A 26,429-nucleotide genomic window follows, 5' to 3' on the forward strand; every position below is an offset into this window, starting at 1 on the left:
CCAGAGTCACAAGGAGCTGCCTGAGGTGGGAATTGAACTCAGTTCCTCAGTTCCCCAGGACCAAAGTCCACCACCCTAACCACTGAGGGGCTGAATTAGGTTGAAACCTAGTTTGGGGGGGATGTGAGGGGTTTTCTTTCTTCTTTTTGTACCTCTGTCTTGGCATCAGTTTATAAAACTGCTCTGCCAGCCTCTGCCCAGTTCCCTTCCTGTTCTGTTATCATTTCTCACCGACCCCAGCTGCTCTCTGACTCTACACTCATTTCATCACCACTCTCTGTTCGCCTTTTGAATTCCAACGTGTCTTGTTTATTAGGATTTATGCACCGCCTTTTTGCAAAATTTCACCCAACGTGATGTACAACAAGAACAAATCGATCATAGATAATAGAAAATTACAGCAGTAAAATTTTCAAATAACCAGACACAGTACTGCATAGTATGCCACTTACAATTTCAACTCAATATGTGATAAAACATCTTAATAGTATAGAGTAAAAGCATGGATGGAACATATAGATAGATGAGACAGAGTAACAGGAGTTAGAATTTTAACGAAAGTTGCAGACGAAGTCAGAAAGATGCGTGAATATGATCTCAGCTAAGGTAGGAATGGAGAAGTAAGTCTTGCTACAATATGCGAAGTCGGTGTTAACTCTTTGTGTATCTGTGAACAGCAAAGTTTAGTTACTTCTTCCATTGAAGGCCTGGGAGAAGATAGTCTTGCATGGAGCAAAGCCTTTCGGAGAGTGCATTCTGGAGTGTGTGGAAAAACAAGCAAACGTGCTGGCCACAGCTAGCAAACATTTGCATGGGGGATTCTGTACATCCGGCTACCAGCACATCTTCTAAGAAGACATCTTCTATTGGAAGACAGGAGAGCTAGACTGAATCCTGAGATTGTTGATGACTTCTTATTCAACCACAGATTAAAAAATCACAACAGTGTTTCAGAGGGCATATTTTTCCCCTCTAGGGCATATAGAATGGGTTGTATTTTGTACCCCTGGACATTTTAACAGGGTGGATTAGAATTCCTTGGGGTAGTAGAAGTCAGCTGTTGTTGGCGTTGGAAGGGTAGAGGGTGGTGGTGGTGGGAGGGTTTATTATAGCTGCTCATTGTTATTATTCTTTCCAATTTGTAATTTATACACAACGGTTGCACAGCATATTGTTCCTTTTTATACTATAATAAAAAGAATTAAATATAAAGATAAGTGTTTGAGGCTTCTGCAGATGAGATCAGAGCCCAAGGGGATGGGGTGGGGATGGGGACAGAACCTGTGGGGACGGGGTGGGAATGGAGGCAAAAGCCACGGGGACAGAGACAAATTTTATTCCCGTGTCATTTTTTAATGGAGGAGTAGCCTAGTGGTTAGTGCAGCAGACTTTGATCCTGGGGAACTGAGTTCGATTCCCACTGCAGCTCCTTGTGACTCTGGGCAAGTCACCTAACCCTCCATTGCCCCTGGTACAAAATAAGTACCTGAATATATGTAAACTGCTTTCAATGTAGTTGCAAAAACCTCAGAAAGGTGGTATGTCAAGTGGTATGTCAAGTCCCAGTTCCCTTTCCCTATTTGAGATTCTACATGGAATGTTGCTATTCCACTAGCAACATTCCATGTAGAAGCCTGCCCTTGCAGATCTCAGCAACACAGCCGAGCAGGCTTCTGTTTCTGTGAGTCTGACGTCCTGCACATACGTGCAGGACGTCAGACTCACAGAAACAGAAGCCTGTGCGGCCATATTGGTGATCTGCAAGGGCAGGCTTTTATATGGAATGTTGCTAGTGGAGGAGTAGCCTAGTGGTTAGTGCAGCGGATTCTGGGGAACTGGGTTCGATTCCCACTGCAGCTCCTTGTGACTCTGGGCAAGTCAATTAACCCTCCATTGCCCCAGTTACAAAAATAAGTACCTGAATATATGTAAACCACTTTGAATGTAGTTGCAAAAAAACCAAACAAACCTCAGAAAGGCCATATATCAAGACCCATTTCCCTTTCCCCCCTTTCCCTAATGACAGCCTCAGATGTTAGTCAGATGTACTAGAGCACATGCAGATCCCTGGAGTAGGTCAGTGCAGCACACACTGGGGGGGACCCAGGTCCCTATCTCTCTCTACTTGTCACACTTGTGGTAGAAACTGTGACCCCTTCCAAAGTCACCAAAACCCTACTGTACCCAAATATCGGTGCCCCCTTCACCCATAAGGGCTATTGTAGTGGTGTACAGTGGGAGACAGTGTGTTTTGGGTGGGTTTTGGAGTGCTCAGGGGACATGATAAAGGAGCAAAGGTGAGAAGTGTACCTGGGAGCATTTTCGTTCAGTGCCCAGAAGTGCCCTCTAGGGTGCCCCGTTGCTCTCCTGGGATGTCTGGGGCACAATGGAATTCACTTGGAGAAAAGACAGGTGATTGGTGGAATGTCTCAGGCTCAGTGCTGGGGCCAATTCTGTTCAATATGTTAGTGAGCGATATTGCTGAAGGGTTAGAAGGTAAAGTTTGCCTTTTTGTGAATGATATCAAGATTTGGAATCGAATGGACACCCCGGAGGGAGTGGACAACATGAATTGTCATGAATTGAGGTTGAAGGGGGGGCAGACTCAGGACTAATGTCAGAAAGTATTTTTTTCACGGAGAGGGTGGTGGATATGTGGAATGCCCTCCCGCGGGAGGTGGTGGAGATGAAAACGGTAATGGAATTCAAACATGCGTGGGATAAACACAAGGGAATCCTGTTTAGAAGGAATGGTTCCATGGAATCTTAGCAGAGATTGGGTGGCGACGCCGCTAATTGGGAAACAAAATTGGACCAAAAAAACAAAATGTTCAAATCACAAAACCTTGTATTTTTGAGAAAAAAAAAAAAAAGACGCTTTTCTTTTTTGAAAATGACCTTCTTTCCTATTCAGATTTTGGACATTTTTTGCAAAACATCCAAAGTCGGACTTAGACATATCGAAAATGCCCCTCCACGTAACATTGATGCCTCTTCCTTAATTAAACGTCCCAGATGTCCCAGAAGGGTAGAACCATGGCGGCCAGGAGTTTTTGGTAGCACTGGCCTGTTATGCAGGCTCTGAGCAGTGAAAGCGTGCCTGCTTGCTAGGGGCAGAAAAATCATTCTTGGAAAAAAAAAAAAAAAGTAAAATAAAAATAAAATAGTCATGGAGTCCCTGAGGGAAAAAGAAGTTAAATTGTGCTTTTTAGAAGGAACTGACTGTCCATAAGTAGCAAATGCTAATATTTAACCAGCGCTGAATAAGGAATTTGAATTTTTTTTAACTTGTGGCATAATTAAGTATTTTAATGCAGAGCTGCAGACTGAAGACCCGTCACACTGAAAGATAAAAGAGACAGGGCCCTCCAGGCTGCTACTGCCAGTCTGACGTCTTGCTGTCAGGAGTTTTTGCTTCAGTCTTGTGCTTTAGACATGACGCCAGTGCTTAGAATGTGGGGCACTGAGTCCAGAGCAGGGCTGCCTGGGGGAGGGGGCAAGATTCCCCAGGCCCAATCTCCAAGGGGGGTCCGGCGCCGGGGTCTGTCTCACCCCTACTCCTGTGTGTCGGGACCGGATGATTATAACCTGGGTCCCGGCACACAGGAGCTGGAGAGCGGCAGACCAACGGAGGAGCAGACGCAGGAAAGTAAGGAAGCGGAGGGCGCCAGTTGTATAAGTGGGGGTGGGGCAGGGGCGGCTGCGGCAGCTCTGCCTTGGGCCCAGCTCTAGGCAGCCCTGGTTGGGAGAGCTCTGGAAAGTTCCACATTTAAAATCCTGCCTGCCTGTAACTTTGACCAAGCCATTTTACCTCCCTGTTCCCTATTTCCCCAACTGCACTCTAATGGTAATATTAATTAAAAGCCATGAAATAGGTTAAGCAGCAAAATTAGTATGCTGACCTTTTATAGGGTTACCATATTTGCTCCCCCCAAAAAGAGGACACATACCCACCCCGCCCATACCATGCCCCACCCCACCCCTTTTACACCCCACCCTGCCCCGTCACATACTGCCCCACCCCTTTCACACACTCCCCCGTCACACACCCCTCAGGGTGTCCTATCCTCCCCTCCCCTTACCTTATTTTACTGTCCTGGTGGTCTAGTGACCTCGTCGGGGCAGGAAAGAGCCCCCTCTTTCCTGCTCGGAGCGCCTGCATACTGCTCCTTGCTGACTCCGGCCCCAGCGCCGATCCAAAATGGTCGCCGAGATTTGAAGCGGCCTCGCGAGACTTCAACTCTCTGTGGCCATTTTGAATCAGCGCCGGGACTGTCAGTAAGGAAGTAGTATGCAGATGCTCCAGGCAGGAAAGAGGGGGCTCTTTCCTGCCCCAAAGAGGTCACTAGACCACCAGGGCAGTACAGTAAGGTAAGGGGAGTGGAGGATAGGACACCACTAGGCCCGCCCGCCTGCCTGCCCGTTTGTCCAGAAATCCAGACAAACGGGCAGGCTGGGAAAACCCGCCCAGTTGCCTGGCCATGTCCTCAAAAAGAAGACATGTCTGGGTAAAACCGGACATAGGGTAACCCTATCCTTTTATTCCAGAGTTAGCTGCGTGCAGGTGTAAGGCTGACTAGGCCTCATGTAGGGGCCCTTTTACAACAGCACTAAGGACCTACACGTGTCCAGCATGTGCCAAATCGGTATTACCACCCGACTACCGCGTGCCCTGGGTGGTAATTCTGAATTTGGCGTGCACCGAAAACACGTGGTAGAAAATAGTTTCTATTTTCTGCCATGTTGTGGCATACTCACGGTAAGCATCAGTGGGCGTGTGCTGCATGCCTACTGCCCGGGTGACACATGAGACCTCAACTCTAAGTCAATGGGTGGTGGTGAGGTCTCAGGTCGAAAATGGACGCATCAATTTTCCGGCCCCTTAAAAAAAGGCCCTTTCTCCAGGACACGGCAAAAAATGGCCTGGCACCAGGGCCACCGAGAGGGAGGGGGTAGAGGGGGGACAAAATTCCCCGGGCCTCCAAGGGGGGCCTGGTGCCAGGGTCAGGCCGCCGGCACTGCAGTTCCCGGTCTCACCTGCCTGCCTCCTCGGCTCCGGGCCCCCTGCATTCAAGGCGACAGTCACAGATCGCCTCTCTTCTGGCCTTCCCTCTCTGTGTCCCGCCCACGTGGAAACCGGAAGTTACATCAGATGAGGGCGGGACACAGGGAGGGAAGGCCAGAAGAGAGGCGATCTGCGACTGTCGCCTTGAATGCAGGGGGTCCAGAGCCGTGGAGGCAGGCAGGTGAGACCGTGGACTGCAGCGGCGGGAGGAACGATGGGGGGGTGGCAGCGGTGGGGGGAGCGGCGGGGGGGGGGGCGGAGGCGGGGCGTCCTTGCCCCGGGCCCAGCCTAGTCTCTCGGTGGCCCTTCCTGGCACGTACCCAAAAGACACACTTGCACTGCCACAGGCCACGTTTTGCCGCAGCTTAGTCAACCTCATGCGGCTGTGGTTGGCACCTGCCTGGTGGCTCCCATCCCAAATCTGCAATTCCTTTAAGGAGCTGTATGGTCTTTTTTTTTTTTTTTTTTAAGTTGAGCTTAACATATTTACACAAATATTACACTTTCTTGAAAAATGTTTAAAGGTCAGAAAGGCAACCAGTCCAAATAGAAAAATAAGGAAAGATAAATATTAGCCAACGACCTCTAACGTTAGACCACTACCATGAGGGAAGGCAGGGAAGGAAATATTGGAGGGTATCTTAAATGAAAAGAAAAGATAAGAGAAGTGGAAGACTTAACTGATAAACCTTCCCTACTTATCCATTACTCACTACATCAGTCCGCAAGGTAGCTGGTAAGACAGAACTTTTTCACATCAATAAAGGAACGTAATTGTTCTGGATCAAAAGTTGTTCTGGAGTGGCCTAGTGGTCAGAGTGGTGGACTTTGGTCGTGGGGAACTGGGTTCAATTCCCACTGCAGGCACAGGCAGCTCCTTGTGACTCTGGGCAAGTCACTTAACCCTCCATTGCCCCATGTAAGCCGCATTGAGCCTGCCATGAGTGGGAAAGCGCAGGGTACAAATGTAACAAAAATAAAATAGATACTATTGGAGATTCTACATGGAATGTTGGTACTACTGGAGATTCTACATGGAATGTTGCTATTCCACTAGCAACATTCCATGTACAAGGCTGCGCAGGCTTCTGTTTCTGTGAGTCTGACGTCCTGCACGTACGTGCAGGACGTCAGACTCACAGAAGCAGAAGCCTGCGCGGCCACATTGGTGATCTGCAAGGGCCGACTTCTACATGGAATGTTGCTAGTGGAATAGCAACATTCCATGTAGAATCTCAAATAGTAGCAACAGTGGAGGAGTGGCCTAGTGGTTAGGGTGATGGACTTTGGTTCTGAGGAACTGAGTTCAATTCCCACTTCAGGCACAGGCAGCTCCTTGTGACTCTGGGCAAAGTCACTTAACCCTCCATAGCCGCATTGAGCCTGCCATGAGTGGAAAAGCGCAGGGTACAAATGTAACAAAAATAAAATAGATACTATTGGAGATTCTACATGGAATGTTGCTACTATTGGAGATTCTACACATGGAATGTTGCTATTCCACTAGCAACATTCCATGTAGAAGGCTGCGCAGGCTTCTTTTCTGTGAGTCTGACGTCCTGCACGTACGTGCAGGATGTCAGACTCACAGAAGCAGAAGCCTGCGCAGCCACATTGGTGATTTGCAAGGGCCTAGTGGTTAGGGTTGTGGACTTTGGTCCTGAGGAACTGAGTTCAATTCCCACTTCAGGCACAGGCAGCTCCTTGTGACTCTGGGCAAGTCACTTAACCCTCCATTGCCCCATGTAAGCCGCATTGAGCCTGCCATGAGTGGCAAAGCGCAGGGTACAAATGTAACAAAAATAAAATAGATACTATTGGAGATTCTACATGGAATGTTGCTATTCCACTAGCAACATTCCATGTAGAAGGCTGCGCAGGCTTCTGTTTCTGTGAGTCTGACGTCCTGCACGTACGTGCAGGATGTCAGACTCACAGAAGCAGAAGCCTGCGCGGCCACATTGGTGATTTGCAAGGGCCTAGTGGTTAGGGTTGTGGACTTTGGTCCTGAGGAACTGAGTTCAATTCCCACTTCAGGCACAGGCAGCTCCTTGTGACTCTGGGCAAGTCACTTAACCCTCCATTGCCCCATGTAAGCCGCATTGAGCCTGCCATGAGTGGCAAAGCGCAGGGTACAAATGTAACAAAAATAAAATAGATACTATTGGAGATTCTACATGGAATGTTGCTATTCCACTAGCAACATTCCATGTAGAAGGCTGCGCAGGCTTCTGTTTCTGTGAGTCTGACGTCCTGCACGTACGTGCAGGACGTCAGACTCACAGAAGCAGAAGCCTGCGCGGCCACATTGGTGATTTGCAAGGGCCTAGTGGTTAGGGTTGTGGACTTTGGTCCTGAGGAACTGAGTTCAATTCCCACTTCAGGCACAGGCAGCTCCTTGTGACTCTGGGCAAGTCACTTAACCCTCCATTGCCCCATGTAAGCCGCATTGAGCCTGCCATGAGTGGCAAAGCGCAGGGTACAAATGTAACAAAAATAAATAGATACTATTGGAGATTCTACATGGAATGTTGCTACTATTGGAGATTCTACATGGAATGTTGCTATTCCACTAGCAACATTCCATGTAGAAGCCTGCGTGCCCACACTGGTGATCTGCAAGGGCCAACTTCTACATGGAATGTTGCTAGTGGAATAGCAACATTCCATGTAGAATCTCAAATAGTAGCAACAGTGGAGGAGTGGCCTAGTGGTTAGGGTGGTGGACTTTGGTCCTGAGCAACTGAGTTCGATTCCCACTTCAGGCACAGGCAGCTCCTTGTGACTCTGGGCAAGTCACTTAACCCTCCATTGCCCCATGTAAGCCGCATTGAGCCTGCCATGAGTGGGAAAGCGCAGGGTACAAATGTAACAAAAATAAAATAGATACTATTGGAGATTCTACATGGAATGTTGCTATTCCACTAGCAACATTCCATGTACAAGGCTGCGCAGGCTTCTGTTTCTGTGAGTCTGACGTCCTGCACGTACGTGCAGGACGTCAGACTCACAGAAGCAGAAGCCTGCGCGGCCACATTGGTGATCTGCAAGGGCCGACTGCTAGTGGAATAGCAACATTCCATGTAGAATCTCAAATAGTAGCAACAGTGGAGGAGTGGCCTAGTGGTTAGGGTGGTGGACTTTGGTTGTGGGGAACTGGGTTCAATTCCCACTGCAGGCACAGGCAGCTCCTTGTGACTCTGGGAAAGTCATTTACATTGTAAGCCACATTGAGCCTGCCATGAGTGGGAAAGCACGGGTTACAAATGTAACAAAAAAAAAAAACCCTTTATGAAAAGCCCCTTCCAATGTTTTATTTCCATTGCTGAATGACTTTTCTAAAAGATTCTCCAACCCCTTGCCATGCTGGTGAACTGCATTAATACTGGTTCAGTAAGAGACACCCCCCCCCCCCCCCAGCCCACAGGGCTTACAGGTTCCTACAGCACTGTAATTCCTCTGTCTAAATATGGGAAAGACAGAATCCCGGCTAGTTTCTGAGAGCTGACCACATGCTCTCACAAAATCTCTAACACTTTCTCCCATGGAAATGGGAGATAGGGAACAAAGGTTGGAAAAAAAATCACATAACATCATCTCAAGGGGGCCAATATTCAGACTGTGGGAGTTAGCCAGGTTGCCTTGGTGGTGAACCCGGAAATTCAATGCCGGGCTATATCTGACAACTGACATTGAATTTCTGGGGTTTTTTTTTGACGGTTGAAACATAGCCATTCCTGGCCAGTTAAACAGCGCTGAGCATCGGATAGATACAGTTTGCTTGATAAACATCGTGTGATCATGTTTATGGACAAGGTGCTGCTTTGTTAAATTTTTTCTCATTGCTCGATTGAGTCGTGGTTGTTATGGCTCACTACAGAAATGACAGCAGATATTTCTGAGGGAGATAATGGGGAGGTAAGGCAGATAATCCACACAGGCTGAGGTACCCTTGCAACAATCTGAAGCTGTCAGTTCTGATCCACTCTTCTCACTGAAAGAACTGAGCAGTTAAACTTGAGGGTGTTCTGCTGAGGACAGAACAGCTTAAGACAGTTCAAGAGCACGCTGATTCATTCGGAGGCACTGGCGACATTGTCTGCGGATCACTGGAAATAATTACCTGGCCAGAAAGGTCAGCGGTTCTATCTCAATCATGTATGAAAGTCAGATGTGCATTTTTCTCGAATGGAGCCTGCTTGTTGTGGTAAAGATCTGTGGGTTATAAAGGAGATGTACCTGAGGAAGTCTAAGGGAAATATGGACGCTGTATGCAGGGCCAGTGTTGCCATTAGGCAACTAGGCAATTAGCAACAGGAGGAGCCTAACGCTTAGTACAGTGGCCTGAGAACCAGGGGAACTGGGTTTGATTCCCACTGCAGCTTCTTGTGACTCTGGGCAAGTCACTTAACCCTCCATTGCCCCTGGTACAAAATAAGTACCTGAATATATGTAAACCGCTTTGAATGTAGTTGCAAAAACCTCAGAAAGGCAGTATATCAAGTCTCAGTTCCCTTTCCCTATTTGAGATTCTACATGGAATGTTGCTACTATTTGAGATTCTGTTGCTACTATTTGAGATTCTGTTACTATTATTTCAGGTTCTACATGGAATGTTGATACTGTTTGAAATTCTGTTGCTACTATTTGAGATTCTACATGGAATGATGCTAGTGGAGGAGTAGCCTAATGTTAGTGCAGCAGACTTTGATCCTTGTGACTCTAGGCAAGTCACTTAACCCTCTATTGTCCCAGGTATCAGAAGCTTAGCTGAAATTGGGTGGCGGAGCAGGTGGGGGGAAGAGGGGTTGGTGGTTGGGAGGCGAGGATAGGGGAGGGCAGACTTATACGGTCTGTACCAGAGCCGGTGATGGGAGGCGGGACTGGTGGTTGGGAGGCGGGAAATACTGCTGGGCAGACTTATATGGTCTGTGCCCTGAAAAGGACAGGTACAAATTCAAGGTAAGGTATACACATATGAGTTTGTCTTGGGCAGACTGGATGGACCATGCAGGTCTTTTTCTGCCGTCATCTACTATGTTATGTATGTTAGGTACAAAGAAGTACCCTGTATATACTATGTAAACTGCTTTGAATGTAGTTGCAAAAACTACATTAAGGCATCAAGTCCCATTTCCCATTGATCCCAGGGAATTGGGTTTGATTCCCACTGCAACTTCTTGTGACTCTGGGCAAGTCATTTAACCCTTTACTGCTCCAGGTACAAAATAAGTACTTGTATATAGTATGTATGTAAACCACTTTGATTGTAACCACAGAAAGACAGTATAGCAAATCCACTTTCCCCTTCCCCTAGAGTGTCAAACTTTGGGAGATGGAAGAAAGTCTTTCCCCAAAAGTCCCTGCAGTGACATCCTTCTTTGATATCCCTTCCAACCCCATCCACTTCTACTGTTTCCGCCTCCACCTCTTCCCTGGAGCTTGTGGCCTTTGGAATGGCGATAGTCTGTATATCTATTCTTACTTCAGAAATGTGGAATAAGATTTCTTTTATTTTTCTTTGAATATTCCCTCCTCTTAATTCTTTCTATGTAATTTGCCTTTGTACGGATTTTCTACTCCCTGAATGTTTTTTTTCTATTATATTCTGTAAACTGCTATGAAGACTAAGCCGTATGGCAGTATTTATTTTTATTTGTTGCATTTGTATCCCACATTTTCCCACCTAGTTGCAGGCTCAATGTGGCTTACAAAGCAATTCCAGAGTATACATTGCAATTGGTGCTGCATAGAGAATAGGTTAACATGAAGAGATCGATCAAAATGGAGGTCGCGTGGTAAGGTGTTGTGGTTGAAGTTATTGGACGTTGTGGTATGCTTTGTTGAAGAGATATGTCTTCAGAGATTTACGAAAGTTAGTTAGTTCGTAGGCTGTTCTTAAGCTACGTGGTAGTGCATTCCACATTTGTGTGCCCGTGTATGAAAAGCTGGACGCATGTGTTAGTCTGTATTTCAGTTTTTTACAGTATGTCAAATTAAAGCCAAAAAAAAAGAAGAAGAAATCCCCAGACAATCCAACAGAGGAAAAGAAAAAATGGGGGACGACCAATCATATTCCAAGACAAGGTAACTGATTTATTAAAAAAAAAAAAAACAACTGAACACAAACATGCAACAAAGTTCAAAATTCTTTCTTATAGACAGTAAACCTGTTATTTATTTATGTACTAGCCGTTGAACCTGTGTAAACGGGCTAGTTTTGGAATGGGGGGGTTCCAAGGCCCCCCCCCCTGAGGTCTCCGCCCCCCCCCCCCCGGCCCGAGCACTGTCTGTTATTGAACTTACATCGCACCACGCAGACGCAGCAGGCACATCAGCAAAGCTGCCATCGGGACGGGCTTCCTTCTCTGCCTGTGTCCCGCCCTCGTGTGACGTAACGCGGCGAGGGCGGGACACAGGCAGAGAAGGAAGCCCGTCCCGACGGCAGCTTTGCTGATGTGCCTGCTGCGTCTGCGTGGTGCGATGTAAGTTCAATAAGAAAGACAGTGCTCGGGCCGGGTGGAGGGGCGGCGGTGGCGGCGACTCCGGGTGGGGGGAGCGGTAGCGGTGACCTCGGGGGGGGGAGGGGGAGGGCGGAGCGGTTGCGAGTACGTCTGCGGCATGCGCAGTAGAGACTTCCCGCTCTGTCCTGCCCCCCTCATCACGTATTGATGCAGGGGCGGGGCAGAGAGGGAAGTCTCTACTGCGCATTTGCGAATGAGTACAACACTCGCCTTTTATATGTTTGATGTATGTATTTATTTATTTATTTATTAGGATTTACTTACCGCCTTTTTGAAGAAATTCACTCAAGGTGGTGTACAGTAAGAATAAATGAAACATAAGCAATAGACAATTACAGCAGTAAAAGTATTCAAATACAAAGTATGGCATAGTCTAGTAATTACGATGTCAACACAATAAGTAATAGAATATTTTAATTGACAGTGTAAGCAAAAATGGGACATATAGATAGATAAGAGAGTAAGAGGAGTTAGAAAATAAGGTGACTAATTTAAAGAAAGGTGCACATGAGGTCAGAGAGATGATTAAATGTTAGACTGAATAGACTCACATTCAATAGACTGACACAGTCCTGCGTTTCGGCACAAACAATGCCTGCCTCAGGAGTCACGAGCATTTCGGTCTAGTTGATAATGCAAAGACACCGGTCTATACAAATGTAGTCCCCCATTATAATCGGGATTTCTAGAGTCATCTGAGAGAATGCTCCAGAGTCTGTAAGCGGAGGGGGGTCTGGAGTTATGGGACGTCATCTGAGTTGTGGGTAGACTGAGATCCAGCCTAGAGGGTGTGTGTATGGAATAAGTTGCAGAGGGAAATGGAGGTGGACCTTTGTCTGAGCACGTGGTCTTTGGTTGCCTTCACCCCTGCCGGAGCCTTAGGAGGAGAGGGGGTATCCTGGAAAGGCCAGATAACCTAAAGCTGAATTAAGGGGGAGTTATTGTCAGCCAAGGGCAGTAGCTGTTTGAAAAAAGAGCTTTGGGTGGGCAAGGGAAGCCCAGCTCAAGAGCAGGAACAGGGAAGAGCCTATTCGAGGCCAGAGGGTGTAACTCTGGAGGAGCGGACAGACAGGGAGGTCTGGTCCTGGAGGAGATTGCTGGTAGCCTTGGATTATACAGCCCAAAGGGATGGGTGATGGACTGGAGGAGTTGAATATATGTACATACTTTGGGATCGATATAAGAAGTCGTTAAGTAGATGATTAGACTTTACCAAATAGCCTTGGATGGACAGGAAACCTCGTGAACCAAATGCTGACTATACATAGAAAATATTGAGTTTGGATTAACTGCCTGTTGCAGAGTTCAGTACAGTTTGTTTGGCATAAAATAGGTGTGGCAAGTATTTCATAAGCGTGAGAGGAAGTGAAGAGCTTACTCCCAGACTGCTAAAGGGTACTCAGATTAAAGCCCAGCTTAACATCCAATGACCTTTCAGATTTTTATCCAGCTCTGGCCTGTTCCCAAGTTCGAATGGATGAGGTGTGAGAAGGAAAAGCAAAGGATTTTCTTTTGTGGTGACCGGGTCGGTATCAGAGGGAGAACTGAGCTGGTCGGTGAGATCTTCATCGCATGCCCCCTGGTCCTAGTAGAGAAGGGCGACAAAAATGATAAAGCGGATGTGGTGACTTCCCTATGAGGAAAGGCTGAAGACGGCTGAGAGGAGATATGATAGAGGTCTATAAAATAATGAGAGGAATTGAATGGGTAGACGTGAAGCGTCTGTATACTCTTTCCAAAAATATTAGGACTAGGGGGCATGCGATGAAGCTACAAAGTAGTAAATTTAAAACGAATCGGAGAAAGTTTTTCTTCACTCAACGTGTAATTAAACTCTGGAATTTGTTGCCAGAGAATGTGGTAAGGGCAGTTAGGTTAGCAGAGTTTAAAAAGGGTTTGGATGGCTTCCTGAAGGAAACGTCTTTAGACCATTATTAAAATGGACTTAGGGGAAATCCACTATTTCTGGGATAAGCAGCATAAAATGTTTTCTACTTTTTCAGGATCTTGCCAGGTATTTGTGACCTGGATTGGCCACTGTTGGAAACAGGATGCTGGACTCGATGGACCTTTGGTCTGTCCCAGTATGGCAATACTTATGTACTTAATAAAAAAAAAGTTTACCTTGTGTTGGAATACGATTGGTTGTCCCCCATTTTTAGTTTTTTCTTTTTCTCCGTTAGTATATCAAAGTGAAAATGAAATGTGAAAAAAAAGAAGTGTAGCATGGGGCCTCTGAACCCCTGTGCACCCCATCTAAACAGGAAGTCTGCACTGGGGGGGGGGGAGAGGGGGCAGGGTGCATCTGGGTGTTCCGACTGCGCATGGGTGCAAAGCTCTACATCCTTTCTCTCTTATGCCTATTATTGCTGCTCCAGTTGCCAGGCAGCGGTGGGGGTAAGTGTGGGTGGGAGGAGGGGGAGGGGGATGCAAGAATGAAGATTCTCCCAGGGCATCTACTTTTGCCCCAGTCCTGGCTGGAGAGGGTGAGGTTTGTGGGCTCTGTGGGTACTGAGTGCATTGGGTCCATGGGCAGTATGAGTGACGTAAGCAATGATGCTTGTGGGGAAGTGTGGGTACCATGTTCTATGAGGTCAGTGGGCAGTTTGAGTACTGTGCATGATAAAGTCTAAGGGCAGTGTGAGTGCCATAAGTGATGAGGTGTGCAGCCAGCAATGGTCTCTCTGCACAGATATACTCAGAGGAGAGAGTGGGGGGGAAGGGGGGCAAACCAAAGTAACATTTCCACACATCACACCCACTCCTTGCCTTTAAATTAATTGTAAATGACGGTTTAAGAAAAGGTCCCAAGGGTTATGCATAAAGAACCCTGCAATCATTATAATTAATCTTTTGCTTCATCTGATTCACCTTTTGTAACATACATTCTCTCTTGAGCCCCACTTCCTTCCCTGGTATACAACCCCTTTCTTCTGTCTCTTGCTCCAACCCAGCTTCTCATTCTTGCTTTCATCTCCTTTTCAGCACCATTTCCATACTCCATCCCCATTTTTACAGACCTTTCCTTTTTTTTTGCATTTCACCGCTCCACAACACTCCCATTCCAGCTTCCTGTTCTCACTCTTTCATCCCTACGCTCCTTCACCATTTTTGACAGACCTTTTCCTTTCACCCCTGCTCAGCAACCCCCTCCCCCCTTCCATCTCTATACTCTGCTTCTCAATCTTTCCTAGCCCCTCCTGGTCCTTCACACTATTTTTCTGCCCCTCCAGAGACTCTTCTACCTTCTCACCCCTTCCCTGCCTTCCACTGCCCAGGTAGTTCAGGCAGGTGCTCAAGATTTCAAAAGGAAACCGCCACCCTGCCTTCAGTACCACTGAATCAGCTACAGAGGGCGCCGAAACAGACCTATGAGCATCCATCCTCTTCCATCTCCCGCTGAACCAGTGGTTCTCAACCCAGTCCCCGGCGGATTTGGGACCCTCCAATTTTTTAACCTAAGTACTATTTGCTTAGATTATATATATATAAACTTTGGAGTTGCTAGCACGGACTGTTGTGGCTAGGGGGTCTCTTTAGGGGGTTGTTGATGCAGTCTTCAATATATACTTGAGTTTGATTCAGTCTTAGATAGTTTGGTGTTTGGTGTCCCTCACTAGGTGATGATTAAGGTGGTAAGGGTTTTTTTTTTTTGTTTTTTTTAAATCAATCGATTTTCTCACTTTCTATGAATTTTTGCAATTGATTGGTTTTTCTCCCTTTCCCCTTTATGGATAGGGGCTTTTTGATACACTGGTATTTCCCCTTTTCTGGAGATTTGAAGTTCCGATTTGTTTAATAATAATATATCAGATGAGAGACACCCGCAAACTAATAATTTCAAAGTTTCTGGGTAGATAGAATTGTCATTTAATTAAGTTTGAATTCCCATTTGTAATATAGAGATTTTCTCGCAATAAATATGCAAAAGATCGCTTCGTATACAATGGCTTCTGGGGTGGGTTTTCTTCCATTATTTTATTTGGCATACCTCCTCTATCTTCTTACGGAATTTAAAGGGGGTTTGGACAGGTTCCTGAGGGAAAAGTCCATTTAACATTATTAATTTGGTGGGGGGGGGAGGGGTTGCCGGGTTCTTGAAGCCTGGATTGGCCGCTGTCGGAGACAGAATGCTGGGCTTGATGGACCCTTGGTCTTTTCCCAGTATGGCGGTGCTTATTTACTTATAGTTAACAGCTGGACATGACAGAGAATGTACAAAATACTCCCAGCAGTGTCAACCAGCTCATCTCTAGGGTGGCTCATCTGCCTAGTGTACATTTGACTTGCTTTTATCATTTTCTTGGTGCAGGATAATAAACCGGAACCTGCTTATACGCTATGCTATGCTATATGATTCTTATATTCCGCTAAGTTCAAAAGAGAGTCTAAGCAGATTACAAACAATAAGTCCTTTTTTGGGAGAGTTTACAATTGCATATCTAAAAAAAAGTATCTTATCACATCTAAAACATTAATTTCAGTTGCATATCTAATATGGGAGGTGGTGGAGATGAAAATGGTAACGGAATTCAAAAATGCGTGAGATAAACATAAAGGAATTCTGTTTAGAAGGAATGGATCCTCAGAAGCTTAGCGGAGATTGGGTGGCAGCACCGGTGGTGTGAGGTGGGGTAGTGGTTGGGAGGCGGGGCTAGGGCTGGGCAGACTTCTACAGTCGGTGCGCTGAAAATGGCAGATACAAATCAAGGTCAGGTATACACGTAAAATAGCACATATGAGTTTATCTTGTTGGGCAGACTGGATGGACCGTACAGGTCTTTCTCTGCTGTCATCTACTATGTTACTATCTAGCTTATTTTCGAAAGGGAAGGACGCCCATCTTCCGACACAAATCAGGAGATGGGCGTCCTTCTCTCAGGGTCACCCAAATTGGCATAACCGATAGCCGATTTTGGGCATCCCCAATTGCTTCCCGTCACAGGGATGACCAAGGTTCCCGGGGGTGTGTCGGAGGCATAGCAAAGGCGGTACTGGGGCGTGCCTAACAGAGGGGCATCCTCAAGCGATAATGGAAGAAAGAAGGGTGTCCCTAATGAACACTTGGTCGACTTTACTTGGTCCTTTTTTTTTCCAACCAAGCCACAAAAATGTGCCCTAAATGACCAGATGACCTCCCCTGACTCCCCCAGTGGTCAGTAACCACCTCCCACCCTGAAAAAATAACTTTAAAAACTTTTGTCTTTTTTTTTTAGAGTATGGGTGAAGGACCTCCTTCGCTATGCCTCTGTCCTTGCGACGGCAGTTGAAGACATCCAAAATGTGGATGTTTGTGAGAAGGATGTCCATGCCTGCTATGCCTCTGACACCCCCTTTATTTATTTGGATTTTGGATCACAAATAGCAGCAGTGGGATTTGAACTGGCCACCTGTGGATTGCAAGACCAGTGCTGTAAACACTGGGCCACTCCTCTCCCTTGAAATTTGGCTATTCCTGTGGGGGGGGGGGGCAGTATGCAGGTCCCTAGGGGGAGAAGGTATATGTGTGTCAACGGAGGCATAATGAGGGCGTGTACATCCTCAACTGCCCCCCCCCCCCACAGGGATGGCCAAATTTCAAGGGAGTGAAGTGGAGTGGAGTGGAGGAGTGGCCTAGTGGTTAGAGCATAATGTGTGCATTAATATCAGCACCTAGTTAATAAAATTGATCTCCACAGAGTCTAAGATCTGAAGTATGTTGAACGTGCCTTACAAGAAACAGGCTGAACTTTCAACTACTGACTTACTAACAGGGGCGTAGCTATGGGGGGCCTGGGTGGGCCCAGGCCCACTCATTCTTAGCTGAGGCCCACCCTGTCTGGTCCTCCCAACACACTTCCGGGGTGACCCCCCCCCCCTTGTTTCCTCTCTTCTTCCCCTGGATTCGTCCACGGCCCGGCAACTTTCTCCCTCCCCACCTCACCGCGTTTGTGAGGGCAGCAGCAACGCACATCTGCCGGCAGTGCTGATCTCTTCACTTTTCAGGCTTCCCTCTGCTGCATCAGGCCCTCGCTGACATTGGTTCCTGTTTCCTGTAACAGGACTCGGCAGAAGGAAGCCTGCAGAGACCAATGTTGCCAGCAGATGTGTCCAGGTCAGAGGAGAGGGAGAGAGATAAGGGGGGAGGGGTCGAAGGTCCACCCAAAGTAACCGGTCTGGCTACGCTACTGCGTACTACTGAGGAATCTTGAAGCTTCAGTAGCTGCAGTGGGCTTTATATATGGATGTTCACAAGGCTCATCCTGCCATTAGGATCTGTGGGATGACACTGTCTTCAAGGAAGGGAGAGGAAGAGACCCACGAGCTCTTTACTTGACAGTACAGGTCAGAAGAGAGAGTTCATCACAGTCTGAACCATGAATAGCTGATAGAAGGAGGGGTATAAAAGGGACTGAGTATGATATTGTTTGAGTTTTGCAAAACATCTGCATTAATACTGCTAAAGATTTCATTATTATTATTATTATTTATTGCATTTGTATCCCACATTTTTCCACCTATTTATTTGCAGGCTCAATGTGGCTTACAAAAACCTGTCATGGCTTCACCATTTCAGGGAACAGAAGTACATTTGGTGGTACAGAGATATAATAATAACAAGGTTAGCAGTCGATCTACTCACGCAGTTATAGAGAGAAAACGGTCAAAGTGGGGGAGGGGTGGTCATGAGTTGCAGTTAGTTACGGATTCTCATGGTAAACCTTGGTGAATAGATAGGTTTTCAACGATTTGCGAAAGTTTGTTAGATTCTTCACATATGAAAGCGGTTTGCATATCGCAGTCAGGCAATAAAGAAACCCCTGAAAACAAATGCTGAGAAGTTTCTGGAAGCCAAAAAAGAGGGAGAGGCGTAGCTGAAAAAGAGAAAAAAAAAGGGGGCTGAAAAGAGTGGCAAGAAGGAGGCGACAGCCAAATGCCGATCGAGAGAGACACAGAGACGGAGGTCCCAAGAAGAAATCAGTTGTGTGAGAGCCCTCTACCATTAACGGTGCGGTCAATAAACTCGGGAAAATCCCTGAAGACAGGCTACTGGAGACCAGCCAGGTCCTGTGAGATGTGTTCATGACAGAGTCCAGCAGAATAATGGTGTCCCAGTTGCAGAATTTAAAGTGCCGATGGGGGGTCTCATCTCAACTGAGGCACTGCCAGAAGGTGGCAAAGCTGGAAAAGAACAATCTGATAATCTGCATGCGAAAGGCAAAAAAGGAAGCATGAAATGTTTCCCAGGAAGCAGATGTTCGCCTAGGGAATAAAGATTTCACATAAGAAAATAATGAAACGTAGGTTGCAGACAAGCATAGAAGGAAACTGGATTAATTTTGTACTATGTAGCATAACAATCACGGATACCAACCCACATTCAATGTGTCCTTAGGCTGTGACTGCTAGTAACTGGAAGGGTAAGAGAGCCACATGTCTTCATCCTTACACACCTGCTGCATCCTCCAATGTTTCATGCTGAGCAGTGGGTAAAGATGCTCCTTGGATCTGATCTATTTGGCAATTTTTTTTTTTCTTTTAACAAAAATTTGCAATGCTTCCAAGAAAATTATCTTGAAACAGGAAATGGCCAGGGTGATACATAGGTGAAATAACAGACCGAGAAAAAAAAAAAAAAAACAAGGAAAAAGGAGGCCGGCGACGTAATTACGAAGCAGCCGAACCTAACATGGCGGCTGCCTCGTGTTAGCTCCCGGCTCGAGTCTGGCCCGCTTCCGGCTTCCCCGCTCGCTCAGTTGACGCAGAGGGAAGCCCCCAGCATCATTGGCGGGGAGACCGGAAGTGGGTGGGACCTCAGTGGGCGGACTCCGTGCGCTGTTTAAATGCTTGCCGACGAGACGGAGAGAGTCTCTCGGCGGCTAGCAGCCAGCGTCATTGGCGGGGAGACCGGAAGTGAGCAGGACCTCAGCGGGCGGGCTCCATGCGCTGTTTAAATGCTTGCCGACGAGACGGAGAGAGTCTCTCAGCGGCTAGCAGGCAGCACACGCATTTTGCCCACCGGGTTGTGGTGGAGGCACCCGAGCCTGAGAACCTGGGATGTGCCAGAGCGACAGGCGGAAGGAAGATCGGCACTTCTGCCAAGGAGCTGGGGCGCTCGTCGCTAGCAGACCAAACACCTCGCTGGTTTGCATGGCAGGTGGAGCACTGGTCTAGGAGCGCAGTTCCGAATCCGAGGGACGCAAGGCCACGCTGGGGGCGGAGCATGACTGGCCGCAGAGCCGGATTGAAAAGCAGGCTGTCTAGCTGGAAGGCATGACAGAGAGTCGGAACATCGGCAATTCCAGGGTCAGGGCTCGGGTGCTTCCTAGGGATTGTTATGTGTTTTGATGTGTATACAATAAAGCTGTGGCCATTTATTCCCAAAGTAAAGCCTGTTTCATGCTTGGTATGTGGGCACTACAGGTTAAAATGAGGGAGGGGGTGGGAGCGAGTGCAGCCTGCCCATGTTACCGGGTATAACCACCCCTGCTCCATCGATCTTGCAAGCTGGAGAAAGGAGGGGGCCAGAAATCGTACAAGAAAAAAATATAGGAAAAGTGAAAGTCTGGGCAATTATTTGTGTATCCAACATTCCACTGTTGGGAGAGTCTAGCAGTGTAATATTATCTGCATTTATATCTATTTATTTTAATTTTATTTATTTTCTTTTTATTTCCTCTGCATGTCGATCCTCAATGATGCAATTTTCTGTGGGTGAGATGTGCAGAGGAATGGCTCCGCCAGCCACAGAGAGACTGCTTTCACCCAGAGAAGTGCTTCAGAGTTTGGAGGACTGGCAGGGGGCGGGGGGGGGGGGGGGGGGATTTCAAAACTCAGGAATGGACCTGGAGGAAAGTGGAGGGAAAGACCTTGGTGAGGAGGGGGTGGAAACAAAGAGGAGAGAGAGGGAGAGACCTGGACTAAAGAGGGGGGGAGCAGGGGCAGATACTTGACTGGGAGGGGGGAGCAGAGGGAAGAGAGAGAAAGAGATCAAGACACTGGACCAACAAAGGGAGGGAGAGAGAGATGCCAGACCGGGGAAGGTAGGGGGGTCAGTAGTGGGGTGCAAGAGGAAGGAAAGGGAGAGGCGAGAATCTGGACATGTGGAGGGACAGGGACACAGAAGAGATGCTGGCAATAGATGGGCTATAGGGACAAGGACGCAAAGGGGCAATTCTGGACACAAGGGGAGGGACAGGGATACAGAGAGGTATGCTGGACAGAGTAAGATAGGGATACAAAGGACAGATGCTGAATATGGGGTGAGGATAGGGACAGAGACACAGAGAGGATACGCTGGACAGGATAGAGAGAAATACACAGGAATGATGATTGGTAACGTCCAAAGGGCAGGAGACCCTGGAGAGAGTTCAGAAAAACAGAAGAGACACACTAGGACCAATCAATGTTCAGACAATAAAGAGAGGAAAAAAGTATTTCTTTGTAACTGTAATATGTCAGCTTTAGGAAATGTGCTCTCCCCTCCCCTCCTCCGCTCCCCACTTCCCTTAAGATGATGGTGTTTTTCCACCCAGGGCCCATTCAGTCCTAGCTAGGCCTCTGGATTAAAATGATATTTACTAGGTGAGATTTCTTCATCTGTTGATTCACAGACTGAAATGACTACAGTTTAATGTTTTGTTTTGTTTTTTACTCTTTTAGGATCTTATCAGGTATTTGTGACCTGGATTGGCCACTGTTGGAAACAGGATGCTGGGCTTGATGGACCTTTGGTCTGTCCCAGTATGGCAACACTTACGTTCTTATGTCTTACATCTTCAGATATCTTGGATGGCTGCTCAGATCCTCCTGGGGACTTTCTGCATTAATGGGGAATCTCCTTGTTAATGTTCTTCTCTTTACTGTGCACCTCCATCTAGCCCAGTATCTTGCTTTCCAAAGAGTGGCGAAGCCAGGTCGTAAGTAGCTGGCAGAAATCCAAATCGTGACAACATTCCATGTAGAACCCCAAAGAATAGCAAGATTCTGGAATCCTAAAGAGTGACAAGATTCCATGCAGAATCTCAAACAGTAGCAACATTCCATGTAGAACCCCAAAAAATAGCAAGATTCTGGAATCCTAAAGAGTGACAAGATTCCATTCAGAATCTCAAGCAGTAGCAACATTCCATTGGCTGCAAAGTGGAGGTATGGCTCAGCAAAGTGACAACTGTGAAGGAGGAGAGCTGTGGGTGGGCAAAGGAGAGACCCAGCCCGGGAGTGTGGGATGGGAGCTGGGGAGTGCCCATCCCAAGACCAGGGTGGATCCAAAGAAAAGGTCACCCTGGAGGGAGGTCAGACCACAGGGGCTCTGGCCCTGAGAATATGAGAGGAGAACAGCAAACAAACGCAGGCACCATCTTGACCATAGTGAGCTGACGCTTTCAATCTTAGGTATGTGAATTGGCGTTTGATGGGAATAATACGTGAGGATGTTTTAGCGACATATAATTTATACGCCTGTTTCATTGCAAGGGAAAGTCCTTGAGTCAGCTGGGCTGAAACATGATTCATGTCGGACAGTTATCCTCCGCCCAACAATACTTCAAATAACTCCAAGATGAGTATTACAAAAACCTTCAGAGAAGTTATTCTACATTGAAATATATTCTCTGAAAAGTATTTTCTATACTGCCTGATTGATGAAGAAGTTGGTGTTCTAAATCTTATGGTTTGAGTTATTACTGGTACGTTAGATTGCTGAGAATGGCAGGATTTCTCATTGGTTTACTGTGAGATAGATTTGCTATTACTTTGAATGTGTTTACCCACAGTAAAAGTTTGCTTTCCAATGAAAGAGTCATGGCTGCCTATTTCAGAGGCAAGAATTTAAGAGTTATTAGCACCCCTGAGGTTTTCTGGTTTAGGACACAGTACAAGTTACAGAACCATGCAAAAGGCATATAGATGATTTTAAGTTTTTAAATTTTTTATTGATGACAATCATAAAGCATAAATTCTTCATTATATAACAGTGTCCACATCCGTATACAGTTCTCCAATAAGGAACCATTCAACCGAATCTATTATACAGTCATCAAATTTTTATATATATATTCTCCCCCTCTCATCTGTATTAATTTGAACCTTATAAACTTCTTTATGTAACTCCACCATATGTGGTTCTGCATAACCTTGCCCTAATAAAAGTCTACTGAACTACATGGAATGTAGATCACAACGTTTTTAACCACAACATGTCTCCTAGAGGTCACTCAACTTTGATATCCATTGTGTTCAGTCATCCCACTTTAACTTTTCCTCTCCTCTCCTTCTATATCTACCTTAGTGGAAATTTACATCCTGAATCATCCCACCAAGATGTCACTCCCACACCTTAACTTGAACCAAAAACAATTCTTAGGAGATTTAAACCTGGATCATAAAACTCATCTAGTAATTAAACAACTAGTCTCCCCCCTTCCCCCCCTACTTCCCCTTTTCTGATTCCTTAACCATTAAGATTAACAATCTCCCTTCCCCCCTAACTACCCTTCTATCCAGTGGCTCTGCGTCTTCCTCAGTCCAGAACTCCGGACCTCCTCCATTGCCGGTATTACTTTTACTCCATGCCTAAGAGTCTAGATCTTGCATATAGATGATTTTACATGTGCTAATTGCATTAACATAACAATAATTCTTTAATACCATATTGAGCAGTAGCTCTGAACAGTTTACGGAGCAATAAGTATCAAAAACGATACATTACATACAATTAAAAAGCAAGGACTTAGCTAACAGAAATCAACCTATCTAAGAATTAAAATCCTTCTGAAATAACCAGGACTTCAGCTGACGCTGGGCTTTTCTGAAATAAAGTGATTTTTAGCATATTGCACTGGAATGTATGTTTTATCTAGTTCTTCATCACATACTTCATAGACTTCTACAAACACTAGGATTCAGAACTGATTGGGAGCTCTGTCCTGTTTCTCCTTTCCAAACTGCAGTATCCCTCAGGAATTCTTCTTCTCTGGAAACCAGGAGAACCTCCATGGTCCTTTGTATCCAGCATAGCACATGAGATAGAACATTACGTAAGAGTAGCCATACTGGGTCAGACCAATGGTCCATATAGCCCAGTATCCTGTTTTCCAAACAGTGGCCAAGCCAGGTCACAAATACTTGGCAGAAACCCAAATCGTAGCAACATGCTGATAGAACTGAAAAACGAGCTTGAGGAGCTACTGCTAGTGATATGCAACTTATCCTTAAAATCGAGCGTGGTACCGGAAGATTGGAGGGTGGCCAATGTAACGCCTATTTTTAAAAAAGGCTCCAGGGGAGATCCGGGAAATTATAGACCGGTGAGTCTGACGTCGGTGCCTGGGAAAATGGTAGAGGCTATTATTAAAAACAAAATTACAGAGCACATCCAAGGACATGGATTACTGAGACCAAGTCAGCATGGCTTTTGTGTGGGGAAATCTTGCCTGACCAATTTACTTCAATTCTTTGAAGGAGTGAACAAACATGTGGACAAAGGGGAGTCGGTTGATATTGTGTATCTGGATTTTCAAAAGGCGTTTGACAAGGTACCTCATGAAATTGGAGGGTCATGGGATAGGAGGAAATGTCCTATTGTGGATTAAAAACTGGTTGAAGGATAGGAAACAGAGAGTGGGGTTAAATGGGCAGTATTCACAATGGAGAAGGGTAGTTAGTGGGGTTCCTCAGGGGTCCGTGCTAGGACCGCTGCTTTTTAATATATTTATAAATGATTTAGAGATGGGAGTAACTAGCGAGGTAATTAAATTTGCTGATGACACAAAGTTATTCAAAGTCGTTAAATCACGACAGGATTGTGAAAAATTACAAGAGGACCTTACGAGACTGGGAGACTGGGCGGCTAAATGGCAGATGATGTTTAATGTGAGCAAGTGCAAGGTGATGCATGTGGGAAAAAAGAACCCGAATTATAGCTACGTCATGCAAGGTTCCACATTAGGAGTTACGGACCAAGAAAGGGATCTGGGTGTCGTCGTCGATAACACACTGAAACCTTCTGCTCAGTGTGCTGCTGCAGCTAAGAAAGCGAATAGAATGTTGGGTATTATTAGGAAAGGTATGGAAAACAGGTGTGAGGATGTTATAATGCCGTTGTATCGCTCCATGATGCGACCGCACCTTGAGTATTGTGTTCAATTCTGGTCGCCGCATCTCAAGAAAGATATAGTAGAATTGGAAAAGGTGCAGCGAAGGGCGACTAAAATGATAGCGGGGATGGGACAACTTCCCTATGAAGAAAGACTAAGGAGGCTAGGGCTATACAGCTTGGAGAAGAGACGGCTGAGGGGAGACATGATAGAGGTATATAAAATAATGAGTGGAGTGGAACAGGTGGATGTGAAGCTTCTGTTCACGCTTTCCAAAAATACTAGGACTAGGGGGCATGCGATGAAACTACAGTGTAGTAAATTTAAAACAAATCGGAGAAAATTTTTCTTCACCCAACGTGTAATTAAACTCTGGAATTCGTTGCCGGAGAAAGTGGTGAAGGCGGTTAGCTTAGCAGAGTTTAAAAAGGGGTTGGACGGTTTCCTAAAGGACAAGTCCATAACCGCTACTAAACGGACTTGGAAAAATCCAAAATTCCAGGAATAACATGTATAGAATGTTTGTACGTTTGGGAAGCTTGCCAGGTGCCCTTGGCCTGGATTGGCCGCTGTCGTGGACAGGATGCTGGGCTTGATGGACCCTTGGTCTTTTCCCAGTATGGCATTACTTATGTACTTATGTACTTATGCCATGTAGAACCCCAAAGAGTAGCAAGATTCTAGAATTCTAAAGAGTGACAAGATTCCATGTAGAATCTCAAAGAGTAGCAACATTCCATGTAGAACCCCAAAGAAGAGCAAGATTCTTGAATCCTAAAGAGTGACAAGATTCCATGCAGAATCTCAGAGTAGCAACACTCCATACTAAAAATCCCAGGGCAAGCAGTTGCTTCCCATGTCTGTCTCAATAGCAGACTATGGACTTTTCCTCCAGGAACTTGTCCAAACCTTTTTTAAACCCAGATACACTAACTGCTGTTTTTACCTCATCCGGCAAAGAGTTCCAGAACTTAACTATTCATTGAGTGAAAAAATATTTCCTCCTATTTGTTTTAAAACTATTTCCATGTAACTTTCTCAAGTGTCCTTTTGGACACTTTCTCAAGTGTCCTTTTGTCCTTTTGGAACGAGTAAAAAATCAATTTACTTCTACTCGTTCTACACCACTCAGGATTTTGTAGACCTCAATCATATCTCCCCTCATCCGTCTCTTTTCCAAGTTGAAGAACCCTAACCTCTTTAGCCTTTCCTCATATGAGAGGAGTTCCATCCCCTTTATCATTTTAGTCGCTCTTCTTTGAACCTTTTCTAATTCCGTTATATATTTTTTGAGATACGGCGACCAGAACTGAACGCAATACTCAAGGTGTAGACGTACCATGGAACAATACAAAGGCATTATAGTATTTTTGGTCTTATTCACTATCCCTTTCCTAATGATTTCTAGCATCCTGTTTGCTTTTTTTGGCCGCCACCGCACACTGAGGCAGGCTTCCTCCCTCTCCTACCCCAAAGGTAATCAAGAACAGGAGACCAAACTTCTCCTTCCCTGTTTTCTCTAGGCCTGAGGATAGGAGACTGAACTTCTCCTCCTCTGTCCAGGGCTCTTCAGAGAGACAACTGATCTTCTTCTATCTCTCTAAGCCAACTGTCTCCGAAATGCTGTCTAATCTCCTCATGGATGTACTGACCAACCCCTGGGCTGTACCATTGTGGTCACCTCTGGAGGGGAGTATCACAGCAAAATGGTTCAGTCCACTCTACACCCATACGTTCTCTGCTAGGAGGAGCACAGACCTCAGG

Source organism: Microcaecilia unicolor, chromosome 6 (assembly GCF_901765095.1).
Source record: "Microcaecilia unicolor chromosome 6, aMicUni1.1, whole genome shotgun sequence".
In the NCBI taxonomy this organism is placed as follows: domain Eukaryota; kingdom Metazoa; phylum Chordata; class Amphibia; order Gymnophiona; family Siphonopidae; genus Microcaecilia; species Microcaecilia unicolor.